This window comes from Poeciliopsis prolifica, unplaced genomic scaffold (assembly GCF_027474105.1).
Source record: "Poeciliopsis prolifica strain line A6 unplaced genomic scaffold, Auburn_PproV2 SCAFFOLD015, whole genome shotgun sequence".
Lineage (NCBI taxonomy): Eukaryota > Metazoa > Chordata > Actinopteri > Cyprinodontiformes > Poeciliidae > Poeciliopsis > Poeciliopsis prolifica.
In genome coordinates, this window is record NW_026562390.1 from 7,334,844 (window position 1) to 7,355,077 (window position 20,234).

General features: G+C 38.0%; 1 protein-coding gene across 1 annotated transcript in view; it reads right to left on the reverse strand.

The window, feature by feature from the left end:
* The window catches only part of gnaz (guanine nucleotide binding protein (G protein), alpha z polypeptide), a 47,253-nt gene extending 27,269 nt beyond the window's left edge, over positions 1-19,984 (reverse strand). Inside the window, exon 1 of the mRNA XM_055040186.1 lies at positions 19,687-19,984. The gene's annotated coding sequence lies outside the window, so the exon portion shown is untranslated. The remainder of the gene's footprint in view (positions 1-19,686) is intronic.
* Between the last annotated feature and the right edge of the window lie 250 nt (positions 19,985-20,234).

Sequence of the window (20,234 nt, forward strand, 5' to 3'; positions counted from 1 at the left end):
CATTAAATAAGTTGATGTCTCTCCATTTTTGGTAGACAGCAAAACAGCAATACATTCTCACGATCACTGTGGAAAATACCAAGCCAGAGTTGGCAGGTATCATTCTTGCTTTCATCCAGCTTTAAGCCTCTCTCTGCTTGCCTGGACATCTGTTTGTTATTCTACCCAGTAATGCCAAGATGAATAAAAATTTTTGTATGAATTTAGTTTCAATAAAGCGGAATTCTCTCGGCTGCAATTTCCAAGTTATACAGTAATAAACACACTGATATTTTCCTGGCTGAGGAACAAATATGATATTATTCAGCAGCCTAAATTAGTTTTTATTGTTGTTTCTGTTTTACCAGCAACTCAATTTCCTAATTCCCTGAAAGAAAGTGAGAGGGGTCTGCTCATAAAAAAAATAAAAAATAAAAAACCTGAGAGGCCAAATGGAGCAGAACCAAACTATAGCCAAACATCCTTACACAAACAAAGCAGGGACATTACTTTGTAGCTTCAGACACTCAACCACCCCTTTCAAAATGCCAAACCAGTTAATGTTCATTATTGATTCAGAGAGATTTGGAAACACATCGAAGCTCCAAGTATACATCATTCCATGTTTCTAAAATCGGTAGCACTTGTGGTTCTGCTCTGTTTTGACACTTTAACCTAACCTCAGTAATAGCATTGGAGGTATTTTGCTAGCAGTACTATTTAGCATCATATTGGATTGAGATGAATATTTGCCTGCTCTGTGTGTGACACAGCGAGCAGAAAAACAACGTAATGAAAAGTAGTGGAGAAAAAAGACTGGTCCTTTGTTATTTGAAACAAAAATTGAAACACTCTTTTGCCACTTAATTTGGTACACTCATTCAGTTTCTTAGACAAATTGTGAATCCACTAATCTGAAGGTCGCAACTCAATGGATTTAGGTCCTTAGACGAGGTGAAGGAGTGTTAGTGCACACTGCGCATCAGAATGGGAAGGACAGAGCATTTATGTGAAGTTCACAAAAACTGCTAATCTTCACGTAGTTTCAAGGAGAACCATCTCCTTGGTTTAAGGTGAATTTTCAGAGAATGAGAAAATATGCAGTGAACACGATTTGTTGCTTCCTTGATATCAGAGGTCATGGAAGGATTGGTCAACTAGTTTGACATGATAGAAGAAGGAAGCTCACTATTATCAACCAAGCTATTCAGAATAGCATTTCTAAAGACACAGCATGTTCATCTCTAAAGAAATGACCTTCAGCACCAGAAGACCAGATAAGTACTGTCCACTAGGAACCAATTGAAGGAAGTCCCTAAAATTGGAGTTTTCACACTGGACAAACATTTATTGGTCTAACAATTCTTGATTTCAGCTGCAACATTTGTGAGGTATGGTCAAAATTTTTGCATAAAGACAAAAAAGTCTGGAGCCATCCTGTTGGTCAACAAAATACAACTCCTACTTCTCTTACTTCCTGTAACCAAACTTGTACATAAGCGTAAATAATCATGCCCTCCTCTGTTCAAGCTCGATTGTTTGCATTAATCTCTGCATTCATTTGATAATTTGTTGGTTTGTTTATGAAATTACTGTTGGGCAACGTTTAACATCAATATTAACTTTCCATTATGCAGCCCACTGTTATTTTAATAGCAAGACAACTTTTCAGTAATCTGCAGCTACTTTAGTTCATCGGGGCAGAGTATTACTCTTCAGATCGAATTAAAACAAAACACATATTTGGAAAAAAGTACCCTTATATATTACGTTGGGTAATATATTAGTAATATATTGGTAAAATCAGTGATGATTTTACCACTGAACAGTGAAGTTCTAACATAGCAAGTTACCATCTAGAGATTAAATCAAATGGCTTCTCAGTAGTTATCTAATCTTGACTTGCATTCAGAGTCACGCCAAATAAAAACTGCATTAAGAACATTTTTTCCATGAAACAGAGTACATTAAATGCACCAGCAACAGATTAATTAAAAAAATATTATGTTGGTTCTGAAACATCGGCATTACATTGGTAATGCTTTTTAATTCAGCGAGAGCGGTTACCCAGGATAATTAATCTGGCTACAGAGCCAAATTGTTTAATTAATAGGCAAGGGTTCAGTCATCTAACCTAATACTTCTAGTTCTACACACATCTACATACTGGTAATTACATTATACCAATGTAATTATCTAATTAACAAAGAGCATTTAATCTAAATTTTGCATGCGAAGTCAGTCTTCCCAGAACTACCAAGAATAATCACGATCTGTTACCAAACTGAGTAAAATATTATCTAATTTTTGTTGAAACAATCTACAGATGCAGATATATATTTTTGAAAAGCATTTGTTAAAGTATTTGTTTCTTATTATTACTTAATGCCGCAATGGAAAAATATGTTAAGGTCCTAAGTACCATTGCTGGATGGTATAAAAACCAGCACAAAGTTTATTTTGAACTTATATCAACATAATGTGTTTGAAGAACATTTTGATAGATAACTCATTTGACAGATAACTACGTAATACTTGAAATGGTCATCTATTTTGGGGTTTGTCTGCTGCCACATTGATTTTTATCTTGCCATGTCAGCTGGCATGTTTAAAAACACATTTTATGTGTCTAAAATGAAAGAAACGAAACATCAAGTCCTGTGACATCTTAGTTGTTCAAATGTCATGTATGATGTATTTCTGTTTTTGGCTCACATATTTGCATTCAAATGAAAGGAATAAAATTAAATGTTCCAGTGCTTAAAGTAAGAATTGTTCATGTCAGGATGTCACATGATGACTTTTTTGCCTTTTAAGTTCTTTCCGATGATCTTGGGCTGAAAATATAACCTTTTTTACACGGTCCATATATGTATAAAAGTCAAGTAATTATTAGTTAAATTAATCAGAACAGAGAAAAAGTCAATCTGCCCTCCCAGATAAACTGAGTGTTTGATATGTTGGTGTGAGGGATTATTCGTCAGTACAGACAGAGTGTATGCAAACAGTAGCATAAAAATAAATCTTGTTAATTTAGTATCATTGTTAATCATTCCTGTACCACTTATATACATTTTATGACAGAAGTGCCAGTAGAAGATAAGGTTTCTCTAAGATTTGACTCTTCTGTCACTGATTGTTTTTATTATATTTTTTAAAAAATACATTTTTGACACTTTGAGTTAATGAATATCAAATTATGCACCCAACAGTTTCACAATGTGTTAACAAATCGATAGAACAGCCATCCCTTCTCTGTTCCCGTATGTCCTGCTAGCTGAAAAAAGAGACAGTCATTGTGTAAGATGGTGCATGGCAGGAAGGAGGCAGAGTGACAAGGAATGGACGACATCACGCAAGGAGGCATCTCAATCCATTATTGGAAATGTGAGAGGCACATAGGCGGAGGCTGGTAACTTTTATCTTCACACCTCCAGCTCCACACACCCTATCAGCTTTTCTCTCCATCTCTCTCTCTCTCTCTGGTGCTTACTCGCTGTTATTAATTTACCATGCTGCATATAATTACAATCACACCCTCCTTTAGAGCTTTGTACAAGCAGTGTACCTGCGTTGTGTAACATCCTCTTCTTTCATGCAACTGTTGTTTGGTTGCCAGAAGATTTATTAATAATGGGGTCAATCACTTTAGATTGAATGGTGATTTTAATCCATTAGAAGTGAAATGTTATGGCTAGAACACAACACTGTATTGTGAACTGGTAAAATGCAATAGACATTGTCTGCAGAGGCCATGCAGCAGCTGAAATGACCAGATTTTTATATATCATAATTATGCAATACATCTATTGATTTTATTATATTTTAGAAATCTGTTTTTACCTCATTTATACCTATGACGTATCGCTAAGTGACAAGTACAATTACCTATGTCTTTTCTACGAATTCGATGCAATAGATTGCATAATTTGATCTTGAGCAAAGACAAGTTTGGAAAAATCTGTCACACTTTTGCAGAGATGCTATACAAGATATAATCGCTGTTTAAGTGCTATGCAAATGTCTCAAGGATAAGTCACAAATTACATTTCTTTCTCATGCAGACGCTCCATCTACACTGATGAAAATTCAGTTACTATTCACTATCCAGAATAGTCAGTTGCACCTCGGTTGCACATTCCTCGAATTGCAAGTCTGATATTTTTATTTCTAATAACTGCACAGTATGTTGTTGTTATTATTCTCACTATTATGATTGTTATTTATAACATTGTTTTTGTTTATATTTGGCTTTCAATACTAAGAACTTTTTTGTGTTTGAACCTTTACACAATACTGCTTTTACACCTGATTTTCATCTTTGATTCTATTTTTACACGAGTGGCAAAATGACTAAACTGTGAGAAAGCAGCTTTACAATACTCCCCACTGTGTGTGGTGTCATGAGAAACTTGCTCTTCATTCAGCCTTTTGTGTCACATCTCGAGTAGTTTTAAAGTTGTTAATGATCGCTTTAACTGCAGATTGTTCGGTTTTTTGGGAAAACAAAAAATATTTACTTTATCTTTATTGCCAACCATTTTAAATTTTGGAGAAAAAAAGCGAGAGTTAGTCAATTGCAATGGAGGTGCAGATGTGTGTGTGAATGTGTTTCCCCATTTTATCCAAGCAGTTTGCATTTCAGTAGGATTCAGATGAGGAGAAGAAGAAAGAATAATGGGCTCTGCTACATCTGCCTGTCAACAACAACTGCTGTCTCATGTGATTGACCAGAATATAATCACATCTCCCACTTATGAAACACTTAACAAGTATCCATTTACAATGATCGGCCATAGCTCAAAGACAGGAAAAGTCCATCTACTACTGTGTGTGCAGTGGAGGAACTTTCTGGCAGCTCCCACTAGTCCAAACATTTTCCAACCAATCTCACACCCTGCAAGACAAAAGCACTAAATTGTCATTATTTTACATCTGATGTTCTCTTTATTACAAAAACCAAAGACGGGGAAAAAAGACGCCTGTTCATTGCAGATAAGCAGACAGGATGTTAAAGTAAGCAGCATGGAGGCTGGCACCTATGTGGGGGACGAAAAGGACCACCATTATGTTCACTGTTCACAGAAAAATTACACTCAAAGGCACGTGTGCGGCAATTTAATCTCTTCAGAACAGCTTGGTGATGAGGAAATGTGAGTCTTTGATAAAAGCAGAGAATTGAGCTCCTAAAGTGTTTTAACCAGTTTGTCACCATCACTTATTGTTCCTGCTTAGTTGGCCTTGGAGTGTGTCAAAAACATAATAAATGATGGAAGAGACTGTTTCAGGTCTGTCGTATTGATAGATTTTGTCATTATTTAAAGAAGCATTCAAGCATGGCGAGTCCTTCTAGCAAATTAGACATACAATATCCGCATACACAAGAAAAAGCTGACCTGCCTTATGATCAACAAAACAACTAAAAACAGGATCTTGAAATACATGGGTACTTCATCTTATCTGGCACAACAGTATCAGAAACCCCAGGAGTGAAACAGTAGCTAATCACCAGATCTCCTGTTTGTGATAAGAGGGAGCTTTGATAGAGTGAAACTGTAATTGAGCTTTTTGCCAGTATCATATTTTATATTTCTGGTTGTCATTTATATTGCATAAATAAATCCCAAAGTGTTTGGAAATCAACACAAGAGAAGAAGACAAGCTTGTGAGACTCCAGGGATCAGAAATGTACCCTGGAAGGAAGTAGAGAAGACCTGCAAGTGAGACAAGAAGCTTTGCTGGAGCAAAGTTTAATTTATATGCTGACAATAAATAAGCAATGCATTAGTTAAAAAAAAAAAAAAAAAAAAGAAAAACTCCTTGGAAATCCAGACAAATGCAATCCCAAGCTGAAATTTCCTTTAATGGTCACAGAACTGCCTCAAAGTTGATCAATGCCAAGTTTTACTTAACAAATTATGGTTCTTTTTTCTGAGACATATAAGCTTTAGTAGTCGTTATGGGGACGCAATGAATTTATGGTATAATTTTGAGTGCAGCTACATTTAGAAGTCACAGTGTTTCATTTGCACCAGAGAGGTGTGGATACATCAATCTTCTCACCAGGTTATGTATGAATATGTGCTCATAAAAGCTACTATTTCAGAGAACTAACTTTGGAAAGTTTCAAAGACATTCCTAAAAAAATGTTGACTATTCAACTCACTGCTAAATTTACCAGATTTACTTCTATAATAATTGTATCGGCGGTCAAGATTACTTTAAATTACTTATGGCATTTCAGATGAAAATAAAATAATTCATTTTCTAACTGTTAAATTATATTTTAAATACCTAAAAAGAGGCTATATAGACATTTAGAAAATTACTCAAAGATATGAAAGAATTCTACATTTTTCTCATTTCATTTATTTTTCTTGTATGTTTTTGTTATCAAGGACTTGTTTAAATTTATTGCTGAAATGATTATCATTTTCATCTAAACCATGTCCAAGTAACCATAAATTGTGGACTTACTGTAGGCTACTGAAACTGACCTTATCAAATAAATAATCTTTTTTTTTCATGCAAAACCAGGAAAGAATTTGTTTGACGTAACTCAGGCAGTTATATAAAGCTTAAATTTACTCTTTTGTTTGTTATTCAGTCAGTTTGTTTGCTGGCATTAATTCCAACTGCATTCCACTGATGTCTGGAGCCCAAGAGCGATGCTGAGGGGAATTTTAGATCCGTTTTCTACCAGAGAGAGGAATGGAGATGCAGCTAGTTTTGTTTCTTGAGACCTTCTGTTAACCCTCTATGGAATAATGTTGCCATTTGTCAACAAATTACTTGAAGCCCTTCCACGCACATACAGTACCTCCAGTTTTACAATGTAGTGCACTGAAAGAGAGATGAGACTCTAAGACAAGCAATAGCAGTGCCTAAATTTGTCACCTGATTTTCTGGAGAAGTTTGACACCGTTTTCTACAGTCCTCTTCACAGGGAGGGGCATCACCATTTGACTCCTCAGAAATCATGAAAAAAAAGTAATTTATGACATTTTTTGACCAGGAAAAAAAATACATACTCAACAATAAATGAGGCAAGTTCACTATTCTGTCATTCATTGTGATGTATTTGATCATTTAATCATAATGAACTGTTTAAATGTTGATGTTGCCATTAGCCAACACTAATAACAAACTGTATTGATCTTCTAGAATCTGCTATAATCATGCATTTTGTCGATTCTTTCCATATTGCATATGACTATATTTGATACTCTTTCTTCCATTGACATCACAAATGCAATAATGTTTCATAGTTTCTTAGGAGAAAAAACTAACTAGCAGTTCCTTTTTATGGTAGATACATTAGGATTTAGTGTTGAAGAAAATAAACAGCTTGCAACTTTGCAATGAGACAGTGAGGATGATGAAAACTATGAGCCGACAATGAGGATGAACATGCAATTATTTACTGTGTGTTGCATTAAACTGGCATGTTCATAATATACTGAGGATATTTATTTGTTTTCTAGGTCCACCTCTTCCACTGGAAGCTGAGAGGAACTGTTTCATCAGCTTCTGCAAGCAGTGAGGCAAAGACGTCAGGATCAAGATTCCAATCAAATCAAAACCATTACATCAATAAAATATGTCAAAAAATTTGATTGTTTTTAGCTGTCAAATGAGTTTTATTGTTAACTATTATGGCTAATGGAGACTGTTTAGGCTTAAATAAAGGTCTTTAGAATAATAAGCCAAACTCTTGTTTTCATTCATTTCCACTATGGTACAGTGTTTCCAAATGGCAACGTCAACAAAAAATAAATAAATAAATAACAGATATTTTTTAAAATTTGTCTTAATTATGTTGATATCATGTCAAAAAAACATCACAATTTTCTTTTTTCCAACTTGCATGTGCATACCATAGAAGGTTGGAAATTCTTAATAAACAAAATCTTGACATGTTGCACACCTTTTGAAGGCTTAAACAAGAGGATTTGCACCAAACCTTATAATCTGTTTCATACTCTTCAATATTAGTTTGCTTCAAAAAGTCACAAGTAAACACAGAGAGTCTGGAATGGACAACTGACCTCCTCCTGTGATAAGTAGAGTCATGTGAATCAGTGTGCACGCAAGGCACAAATGGACAAGACAACACAAATCATGAGCATGGGTGGGTTCACTGAGTTTTGCAATGAAAGAGAAGGAAGTCGTAAATTATAAGGTAGACGGTCAGCAGGGCGTGATGCAATTTGTAGACCAGATCTTCTAAAGCTGTAACGTTCTGGAATGTGAGACGAAGTGCAGACTGCCAATTTCATGCTGTGAATATCAGACCAATAGATCAATCTCACCTCAACTCCAATTAACAGAGAGGTCTTACACACAGAGCTGCATCATGTGAAACTGCCTGTAAACTTAAACGGATCACATTGATGCTGAAAAATCCCCCTAACCAACCCGCTGCTGTTCATATTTGAGTTTAGGAGAGCAAGCTGTCCAAGCCAGAAGGCCTGAGTCTGAGTGATGAGTCAGAGCTTTGTGTTCTCTCTATTTTACGTCACAATTTTATGAGATATAGGTCGCAGCAAGAGCGATATTCAGCTCCATTCAGCGGCTTATATCTTGCATTTGATCCAATGAGATATGACTGGACCTTCTCTGTTTGCAGCAAAAATAAGCATCAAGTCAGCCCAAATAGAGAATCAATCGAGCCATATGATAAAAATCAAGATATCGCTCAGCGTGATTACTTGTAAACTACTAATGGAAATATATGAGGCAGTTTAATTCTAAAAAAAGAATTACAGATAAGTGAGATAAAACGAGATATTGATACTGTCCACACACCTGCAAGTCTTAAAGAGCCACTGTGATGGTTTCAGTTAGGCTTTCCTTGTTTATCCTGATATTTTACAGTCTGCTCATCCACATAACCAAAACCATTCACCAACATGATCAATGAAAAAGTCCCAACTTGTTAAGTTATTTAGAACCAAGTAGGAAAAGGTCACTAAAACAGAGTAACAGGTAAGACACAGACATCTTGTAAAAATACCTCTACGAGCTAAATGTTAGCCTCCAATCTAACCTCAAATTGATAAATTTACTCAGAGCAGCAATTCTTTAAAACTGTTTGAGATTTAAGAAACTTTTCTCCATTTGACAAACCCAGTTTTTGATGTTTCCGATGCAGAAACCTTTCAGGAAATTTTTATTGTCTTCCTTGTATTTTCACAGCAGGAACCATTTCCCCCCAAATTTGAAAAATGTGAGCAAAAACATCTCAAAATGGCTCCAGGAGGAAGGGAGGTCTTATTGGATGAATCCTGAACTAAATGTAGACTTGTGTAGAGGGAGGATGTTAAAAAAAATGTTTTACCATTTTATTATTAAAGGACTTTAATTCATTTTTCAGTTTGTACTCATATAAACTGAGATTACTCATATTTTCTGTTAACTCTAAATCAAGAGAGAAAACAGTTCTGCATTTATGTTTGCAAACATTTAAACTTAGCCACCCATGGCAATTATCACAGTGTTTTATCACATTGATTAAATCTGCCAACCTCAGTGGAAATTTTTAAGTGAAGAAAGTGCAGAAATCCTTGAAGAGATTTTAATTGGTAAAATTGAAATATTTTACAGTATAATTGCTCTTAGACATATTTTATTGGACACAATGATGATCATTCATAGATTTTGAGCTTGAATGGCACAGATATGCTGAAGTATGGTTATTAATCCTACAAGACATCACTTACATGCTTTAATTAAAAAAGTTCTGCGATTTATTGCAAACTTCTTCTGACTTACAAACGGTCTGAAGTCAGTTTCAGAGCTTAACCATCACAAAATTGTCAAAAATTATCTTTTTAGATGAACAATTATTATATCCAATAGGACTTTTCTTTCCTTTCTGTCATAATAGAGAGTCAGGATTGTTACATATAATAATCATCAAACAATCAAAGTTTGATCTGAGTTGAGCTGATTCAGCTATTTTTTTATTGTTTTTGGTGTTTATCTGTATTCCCAAATTGCAGCAACACTCTTTCAGGAAGAGAAGATAAACAGAGACAATGGATATAAACTCATTATTTCATTATTTTCCATTTGTGCATGAAACCTACAGTCCAGGCTCATTAGAATTGTTGTCCATACATAAATATCTAAAATATATAGAAGCTCTTGCCAAAATTTGGGCCCATTTAAATATCATACTCTACCTGAGAATTTTTATCGATCATGTCCGTCCCTTTACGACCACAGTTTCCCCATCTTCTAATGGCTACTTTCAGCACAATAATGCACCATCTCACAAAGGTCAAATCCTTTCAAATTGGTTTCTTGTACTCCAATAGTTGCCAGATTGCAATCCAAAAGAGAAAATTGGGATGTGATGTAACATTATGGACGTGAAATCGGAGCTAGGCTCCAATCAATTTATTTATTCCAGCAATATTGCTAAAATGTTATATCATCCCATTCTTCTTAACCAGATATTATGTGTTGTGTGCTACTCATATTGTTGGACGGATAGTTTATTGAATATTTTCTGAGTGTTTTTCTTACATGTTGCCCTGTGTGGGGCCTTTAGAGCAAGATTGCCATATACTGCACACATGCAAGGACACCACTCGTTCCCTATGCCAAACAGTGACAGGCTGTGTTTAATTCCCTCTACTCCCAGTGAGCTGTTTACAGGGTGGGGACTGGTTGGGAGTGGAGGGGTTCTCTGTATGCCAGATACTTTTCATGATAATGCTCCATTTAACGCTCCTGATTTCAATGGATGTGTACCCTTTTCTACAATCCAGTGGGTCACACTGAGTCACAAGGCCAACCAGTGATGACAATGGCATGCTTGTGTGCAGACTGAGCTACGGGCAGCCCGTCTGATGTGAAGACATGAGATTGTTCATGGTAGACAAGTGAATACGCGTATTTGTTTTTCCACTGCAAACTGCATCGTGTAGAACAGAACAGCTCACATTACATGTACCTAATTTTTAGTCAAACTATCTTCAGTGAGTTATTCATTTGTGTCTTGACAGATAAGATAAATGCTTCCTGCAGCAGAAAGAAATTGTGATTCTGAGTCACTTGCTGATTTCTACGAACTACAAACTTATCTGTTTTCATGATTTCATAAACAGAACAGAGAACAGGACAAACTTCAAACACGGAGACAGATCCAGTAATGTAACTTCATTAACCCATTCAGGGAGCCCCATTAGATTAGGGCTCTGATGACAAAATGAGAAAAACAGTTTAAAAGTAAGTGTTTCTGTAAAAAGCCTTATGGAATAATGGTGTGAAACAGCATGTTCTCCTACAAGTTCCTTTTGTTTTTGCTCATTTGTGTTTCAGATGAGCGTGACGTGCTAGCACAATGGTCAGATCTACAGAAATACAAGAACAAAGGATAAAAAAAGTCGTCTGATGGTTGGAAAGGGTTCCAAAGCAGGTTTGAGATGTCAATGAATGACTTTGAGAGCCATTATCCAAAAATCAAGGAAAAAGGGAACAGCTGTGAACTTTCCCAGGAGAGAACGACAAACAAAATGACCAAAATTACTCCAAGAGTGCATTGACAACTACTCCAGAAAGCTGATAGGAATCGTGAACAATAACTGAAGTGCCGCAGTCGTTTCTCATTTAAGTTTTTAGCATTTAACAAATAAATGGAAACTTGCTACAAATGGAATCTATTAAATAACTTAAAGACCAAAATCACTGTTGAAAAAACCCACTAAGACCCATCTTATTGATACATATTTACATGTAAAACAAAAAGGATTTGTTGTAGTCTGATATGTTGAGGTTACCTTGAGAATATTTGACTATCAGTTGATGGCCTTGAGCTCAGGGATCCTTGGGTAACACAAAAATGCAATAATCTGAAGCACAGTTTGAGGAAGTCACACTGAAATAGCTAGCAAAAAAATGACTGCAGAGTGGCCTACTTAAAGTTTAGGTTTTAATCTGATAAGATGTTGCAGCATGATCGTTAGAGGCCTTTCATACTCAGAATCCCTCCTTCTGCAGCAAAGACTTACTTAAATTAAGTGCTTGTTTAAAATAGGGTCAAGTTGTTATTTTTTTCATAAATGACATTTGTTGTAAATGTTTTTTATTTAGTCTAGTTATCCTGGTATTAAAATTAGTTTGAGGATTTGAAATATTTGATTGTGAGAGAAAAGTAAAAACTCTTAAATCTAGATTTTTCACAACACAGCGCGTGTATCTCTGTGTTTGTGTAAAGACAGTTTGAGTTGATAAATTGTTAATTATCATGTTATTTGATATTAACATGATAATGAAGATAAATAAGAAAATGTCAAAGGGCAGACGTAAAATTATTTATATATACGTATACATATATATAAATCAATGATAGAATGTAGAAGGTATATGTTAATAGTACAATATGCACATAGGCCAACTGAGAGTGTATCTAAAAACACTTGATTGCATGTATGTGCATATATGTGCATGTTGGTTGTGAGCGTGTTTGTCTATATCTGGTTTCTCCATATCAATGTTCAATACTGGGTGTGGGGAACCACAGACCTGTCCGCCAGGATCTGAAGCAGACATGAGAGAAACCAAAGCCACAGACATCCAGAGGGCCCCTGAGCACGGAGCCCCGGGAGCATCATCACAGGGATAACCACATCCCCCCTTCCAGAGCAGAGCAGAGGAGGGCCCTGGAAGAACCCTCCAGCAGCCACAATGCAGAATCCCCAAGGGCCACAGCATAGTTGGTTGCTTCACTGGCAACCAACTATGCTGGACTAGATCCGTCCATGGGCACTGAGACCCACCACACCCCAGCAGACCGAGAACTCACATATCCAAGCAACAAACCTTGAACACTGAGTCTCATGAACACAAGTAGAGGCAACAGCCCCTGCATGGGGGGCAGTGGACCCCAAATGCAATGGGGAGTTTAATATTTAAACACCCAAGATGACCCAAGGGGTCAGTGTAAGAAACAAACTATCAGATAAACATCCACACTCAAATGCAACAACACATTGCCACCCTGATGTCTACACAAAGACTTTTATGCCCACTTACCCATCATCAGCACACACAAATGCGGACCACTTAGATTTTTCTTTAACACCAACCCTTGCCAGTGGAAGGCCGCAGCTCACCCTCATCTTCCCCCTCCCTCTCTCCTCCACCTCCTTGTTGTCATCTGACCGCTGTTATGTGTGTGCAATGGAACACAAAGTTTCTCTGTTAGTCCCCTCTGCTCTGCCCTCTCATCACTCAGATTTGAGAGCTGGAAGTAAGGCCGTCTCGCTCAGCAGCAACAGGGAAACAGACAGGCCCCTGTGTGCAAGTACCAGCAATGATTAGAAAGGAGGGCAAAGAGACAGGGAGGGATGAATTGAGCCCGTGTTGTTTTTATGTAACACCAAAAGATAACCTAATCCTTGCTTGTTCACACAGATCCCACCCACTGCCAGTCCGAAAATTTAGTTCAATTCAATACACGGCCGTCCTCGTGGATGTTTAGCTGTTGTACTGCCCTGTAAAAGTGTTTATGACTCTTGAACTACCAGAGACTTCATCTCTAGTATCAACATCAATTCTCAAGCCAAAATGTTCAAAACAGGATTTTGGCCAAGACTTTGACTGGCTATTCCAATACATCAACAAGCTTTAATCTCAACTGTCCTATTGTAGTTCTGACAATATGTTTAGGGTTGTTGTTGTCACGCAGAAAGTTTAACATCTGGATCAGAATGAAATCTTTTGCTGTCTATAACTGGTTTTCTTATTGCCAGCTTTTCTATTCCTGCATAAGAATCCCATCACCAAATTGCTTTTGCCATTTCCTCATCATAAGGATGGTGTGTTCATGGTGACACTTTTCGACCAAACATTGCATTTTCCATATAAGTTCCACTTGACCTGAGATTCCTTTTCCACATGTTAGCCCAACATGTAATAGTTTTGTTAACAGATTATCCCTCCAGAGCTGCGGATCTGGGCCAAAGGGCCTGTTGGGTCCTTCTTTTATTAATTTTCTCCATGCCAGTTGAGGTGAACTGCCATGAACTGCCATGTTTCAGTAGATTTGCATCTATGAAAACTTCTTTCCATTTTCAGCTGATGAGTTGAACAATTCAAATTAAAAATGTTTAGAGGTTGTGTTATTGTTTGTTTGTTTGTTTTATTACCTAACATTGAATTAAGATGGTTAGCAAAATTATCACTTCTTCAACTAGTTGTTTTTTTTGTTGTTGTTGTTGCTGTTTTGCTGTTGCTGTCAACCTTCCCAAAACAGCTGTTTTTACAGGAATCAGATTACACCCAGGTGGGCCCTCTTTGATACTTAGATGACTTCTGCAGCTGAATGCTTGAATGCACTGGATCTCATTGGAGGTTGTCAGAGTTTAATGCTGTTTTTTGCTGGTATTACACGAAATAACAGTAGAGTCCATAAATGTTTGTAACTTGATTTCATGTTTTTGTAACTTGATAAAATGTGTCACACTGCAAGGACGTGAATACCTTTGTAAGATAAACAAGGTTCAGGTAAGTAAATTAAAGTCCTATCTCTGTGCAGATGTCCATCTAAAAGAAAGGGCTGCCAAAACACATCTTTACGGCGATGACACTTTATCCCAGTACTTGATTGGGATTGAAGACCCAAAACAAACAGATGTTGTGCCAGCTAAATCAGAGCATGGGGCTGTCATTCCACTTTGAATAATAACAAGTTTCTCTGTGGCTTGACTCATTTTATATGGTATTAAAAATAAACTTTAACATTGCTCTATTCCTGCAGAAATGTCAAAGATTTCTTAGATAATTCTGCTGTTCCCTCTTGAGGAAATGAATGACATCTCAGATTAATCATTTTATTAAGTAGGTAGCAGAGGGAACTAAGTCTGGGCCCCTTGGCACTTTACTGTAATAGAGCTAAGTTTAATTGTCCAAGCTGCTGGTGTGCTCACCTACGAGGTGAAAAAAAAAACGGCCTAAAGTGCACTGGTCTGTGACATTAAACTCCTCTGTGCAAGAATTGCTTCCTCAACAAGCCACTGCCTCTATAAAAACCCAAGTCTGTCTCTTGTGATTATGTCACACAGTTTAATGGAGGTTGCAAGCAACAAAAGAGGTGAAAGGAGGTCAAGTCAGCATATGGTTTGCCACACCAGAAACACCTTAAATTGCAGCATGCTGTCTAGCACCATTTCAGCAAAAAGAATAATTTAACTGATTTAGTTGGAGGAATGGTTTGTTTATGTGCTGTGCAGGGTTTTCTTTTCTTGGTGGTTAGGGCGGTGGAATCTATGTCAGAGTACTTCTGCTCGCAAAAGCTTTTGATAGAAGCTACCAGGGTGTGGTGACAGGTTTCATGACCCCTGAGAAGCCCAGACATATAGCATGTTGTTGAATGTTGAGATCATCCAGTGCTACTCAGGACTTCTGTGTTATGCTTATAAAAGCAAATAAGATCATTCTTGTTTGACTTTTTTTTTTATCAGTCCTTTGTTGGAAAAATTTTTATAGTAAATTTAGCTTTGAATGCTGCCATATTTTGAACAAAAATGCATATGAGGACTGAACTCATGAAAAACTTGCCAAACCCTCCATGTCAAAGCCTTACTTTCTCTTGAAAGGTGTTATTTATTTATTTTTATTTTTTTTGATAGATTATTCAAATTTGAAAAACAAGACAGACTGACAATTTAACCATTTATTTCATTTACAAGCGCAAGCCTCAAAACACTTCGAAGAACCAGATGAGCCAGACACCTCCTCCTCATGCTGGTCACCAGCCAGGTCAAACACTGCTAAAGGGTGGCCTCCCATTTTTCAACTAGCATTTGTCTCAAATCAGGCAACCTGGTTCTGCTGGTCATTTTAAAAACTTAAATTTTGTATCTTTTCACATGAGGCTCTTTGAAGTTGACATTGTTTATCGTTCGCTGGCCTGTAGTAGAAAACTCTGATATGATGATGATATTTTACAAAAGATAATTATCATGTTTGGTGTTGGTGGGGCTTTTTGTGTGTCAATGTGCACAAAATTGTGCCGCATTAGACTCTTGACAGCACCATGTGCCTGAATTTATAAATACTTATGAGGACTGTAAATGCACAAGAATGTGTCATATTTGATGCTGCTACATGAGGTACACCATAACATATTTCAGAAGGTTACTCCACTCTTAGTTAAGAGGTTATAGGTAGGTGGGGTAGAGTATGGCAGGGTAGGGTTGGAAATGCCTTAAACCAAGTGTGATGTAATTTCCAAATCCAACCTCAAACTTCTGCGACAAATTAAATTCACCATTAAAGCACACTGATAATTAATGCTGGTTTGTAGTAACACATATATTGTTCTATAAGAAAATAGCACAAAGTTGAAGGAATATGCTAACAGTGAAAGCCTAACAACTGTGAGTTTGTAGTTATTGTTTTGACTACAAACTCACACAAATACAAAATCTTTCTATAGGTAAGAAAACTGCCACTGATAGTAAATTAACAGAAATTCACTTCAAATGAAGATATGTTCTTCGTTGTTCTTCCATTGACTGCTTACCAACCCATCTCTGAAACAGCATTTGAGCTACACAGAAGCTGAAATAGACAGCTAGATCTTTACCAGATAAAAAAGACCAAGAGCACAAAAGGTTGTTTGCATGTTAAACAGTTAACGTTGTGCTACCACTTTGTCTTCCAGCTGCTGTGTTTCAGCCCACAGATTTTGTATGTATTCCAGTAACTGATGTGACCACAACATATTTACATGATGGCACCAGGAAGGATCCGCAAAATTAATTACGCAAATACTTCCAAGAAAGTACTAGCATTATTGCAGTTCATCTCAGTTGTTTTTAGGGGGGGGAAATCAATTCATATAACAGTATTTGATATTATATAGTTAAGGCAAAAGTTATCTTATTGTATTATCTCCTTGCAGCTTAAACAAAGGGAATTGGGTCTTGTCAGAGCACATTTCTTCTATAAAGAGGTAAAAGTAAACAATTTTGCCCTTCATGTTTTAGGTGTTTGTCTGTTTCAATGCACCTTATTTCAATCTATAGCTGATTAGCAGGCTTTCATTGAACTAAAATCACCCGAAACAGGTGTGCAAAAGCAAGGGAACATCTAAAACTTGCACAACAGTGTGCATGGAGGGCTCCTATAGAGCTGGGAAGCATTGCTCTATAGGAAGCTCAACTTCCTCCCATCGTCTCAAATGTTTATGTTTAGTTACATGGTCTTTCTAATTGCCAATAGGAGTGAGTGTGTGTACGGTTGTTTGCCCTACATGCCTCTGTGTTGCCCTTTCATGCACCAACAAACTGTCCAAGGTGTACCTGCATCTTGTCCAATGACTGCTGGAGATCGGTGTCAACCCTTCCACAAATGGCCTGTACTTGCATGGGCCACTGCACTTCACACTACATTCAGTCATTCACCCATTCACATGCTAATAGTGGAAAGGTACTGGATAGTAGCCACAGTTGCCATGCGCCAGCACCACCAGGCTGTCTAAACACCACCAGCAGACAAGGCGGGTGAAGGACACAACAACTGAGCCATATAGAGCAGGGACTCAAACTGGCAACCTACTAATTATGGATCAAACTCTTACCACCACTGATGAGGAATAAGTAGGTATTCCTTATCATACCTACTTATGACAAGGTGTGACTCCAAGTGCTTTTATCAAACACAATAAAACCCTGTGGGTTACCAAATGAAGTTTTAAATTGGTGCTACCTTGGTAAGAGTGAAAGGCGTGGCTCTGTTAGTGTTCAATTCTTGATTATCTGTGTTTTAGTGACTAAAAATAGCTCAAAAAAATATTTTTTCCCTGTTGAGTAGATAATACTGTTGTAGGGCCATATGCAATATCAGGAAAATATTTAAAATACTGTTCCTGGATATTGTGACAACATAGATCATAATTAACCCACTTTTTTATAACTTTACTTCTCCTTTCCTTCATCATAAAGATATTCCTCAAGTTTGGCATCAAGGGCAGTAAAACTGCACCCAACAGGCTCAAACCATAATTTGCATGCAGAGTATACCAACATGGAATTTCTAATATAATATCCAACCAGTTGTTGCTTTCAAAAAGTCCTTTTCAGTTGCAATATTGCGCGCAATGTTATGATGACTTTTCAAATTTGATATATTGTCCAACAGCAGTTAAGAGGCGGGCAGCTCTAAATTAAAAGCTCTAGTCTCTTTGCCACTTTCGTTTGCATCTCATCAATAAAACTGCTGGAACACTGACAGATAATGTTTGCATTTGTGAAACCTTTCATTTATTGCACCTTGAAATACCTTGGTGTCAGTAACTATTCCAAGCCTAGATTCTAATTAGAGCTACATTACAAATTTAGCCTAGAAGATTAATGTTCCTGTCAAGTCCCAATGTTCCCTAATCACCAATATCCCAGAGGTTCAGTAAAGGTATCCAGTATGTCAGATTTGATGGACTCATTGAAGGAGGTTGTGTTTTCCACTATCTTCATCGATGTCTCAGGGCCTCGGTTGGATGGATCCCTCGCCAACTCATCTGGTGTTCTGTGTCACATGCTCAGCAACGCGCTGCCTTTCCACCACCGTGAAATTGTCACCGCCACCTTCTGCCCCCTCCACCTTTATTCCCCTCTCCACACCCTCCGACCTCGCCTGCTCATCCATCCAATCTGTACCAAATCTTCCATTCCTTCTTTTCTCCCTCTTGCTCTCTGCTGCATCAACCTCCGCCCCTCTGCCCCATCTGCCTCCCTACTGTTAACCCCCTCCCTTCAGCCCCTCAACCGCTCCCTTGCACAAGCTCTCTCTTTTTTTCCTCTCTCTCTCTTTCTTTTGAGTGTGTAAGGCAAACACACACACATACAGAGTGTACACAAACACACATGTTCTTCTGGTGCCACACAATAAATCCCAACCCCCACTGAAAATAAAATACAGTAAAGCTCTTGTAAATAGGAAAGACTGTGGAGATACAAAATGTCACAACCGTCCTGCTTTTTCCTCTCCCACTGGGGTAACGAACATGCACTGCTCTTCCCTTCTGCCCCCTCCCGTCCTCTTCCCCACATCAAGATTTACAGAAGATCTATGAACAGCTGGACACAAGCAAACCAAATGGATTATGGTTCGAGAAGGAGATTGTTATTAATCTGTGTAATTTGGCTCCCTGCAAAGGAAAACGGGAAGCTTCACTCGCAAAATCTCACGGCGATTCCAGGGCCTCGATTTTGCCGTCTCACCCAAAACTCCTTGGGATCTGTGCACGTTGGCTGTCTGGTGAAGCCCAGTTGTGCTCAGCACCTGATTGTGTGATGGCGGGTTTTATGCTCCTGTTCCCCTCCCTGTTTGTACAGCTTATGGCCTGGACTGATCACATCCACACACGCACACACATGCACACATCTTTGCTGCATCCTCCACTTGTCCTACATACAATGTTACGTAAACTAAGCGCTGTATTCACATAAAAGCATTCTATAAGAATCAAAGATGCTCTAGGGAGATGATGAGTCAAATTGCAAATGTAAGATAGCAGCGTCCATTGGCACTGAGCTAAGAGGGTGGAGGAGGGGATTGGACAGCCCGCCTGGCTGCCTTAGTGCCATCTCTGAACATCTCTTTCCCCATTTCATCATTCTGCTTCAACAGAATGGCAACAGTGAGATCCCATCGTGCAGATAAGAGAAGAAAGGCACAGTGAGCGTGGCTTACCGTGATCTCTAGCAAGCATCCGTTTACAAAAGGATACTGCAGACAAGCCCTTGCAGGGAAAGAGAAGGCTCAGTGCAATCCACTTTCAGTGCCCCTGCTTCATCTTCATCCCGTCCTCATTTTCACTGCACACACAAAGTACGCCTCTCACTATTTCTCTCTCTCTGTTTGTGTGTGTCTCTTTCAGCGGCCCTCTTCCTCTGTCTTCTAACCGTCTGTATTCTGTATCCTCTCTTGCTTGCTCCAAGGCAGTTGAGACACTGCAGCGATGGGGGCGGAGGGTGTGTGTTTGAGTGTGTCGGAGACGGAGAGGCAGAGAGAGGGAGTGCAGGACAGAAACAGAGGGAGGAGTCAGTGAAGATAGAAAAAGAGAGAGAGAGAGCAAGAGAGAGGGAGAGAGAAGAGGTAAGGATTAAATCATGAGAGTGACAGAGAAAAGAGGGAAAACACACGTTGATGGTTTCAGCATCTTTGTTTCAATTCTTGTTCTGGCTGCAGGGGGAGGCTGCGCACCCTGACCGATTTGTTGAAAACAAATCATCATCTGT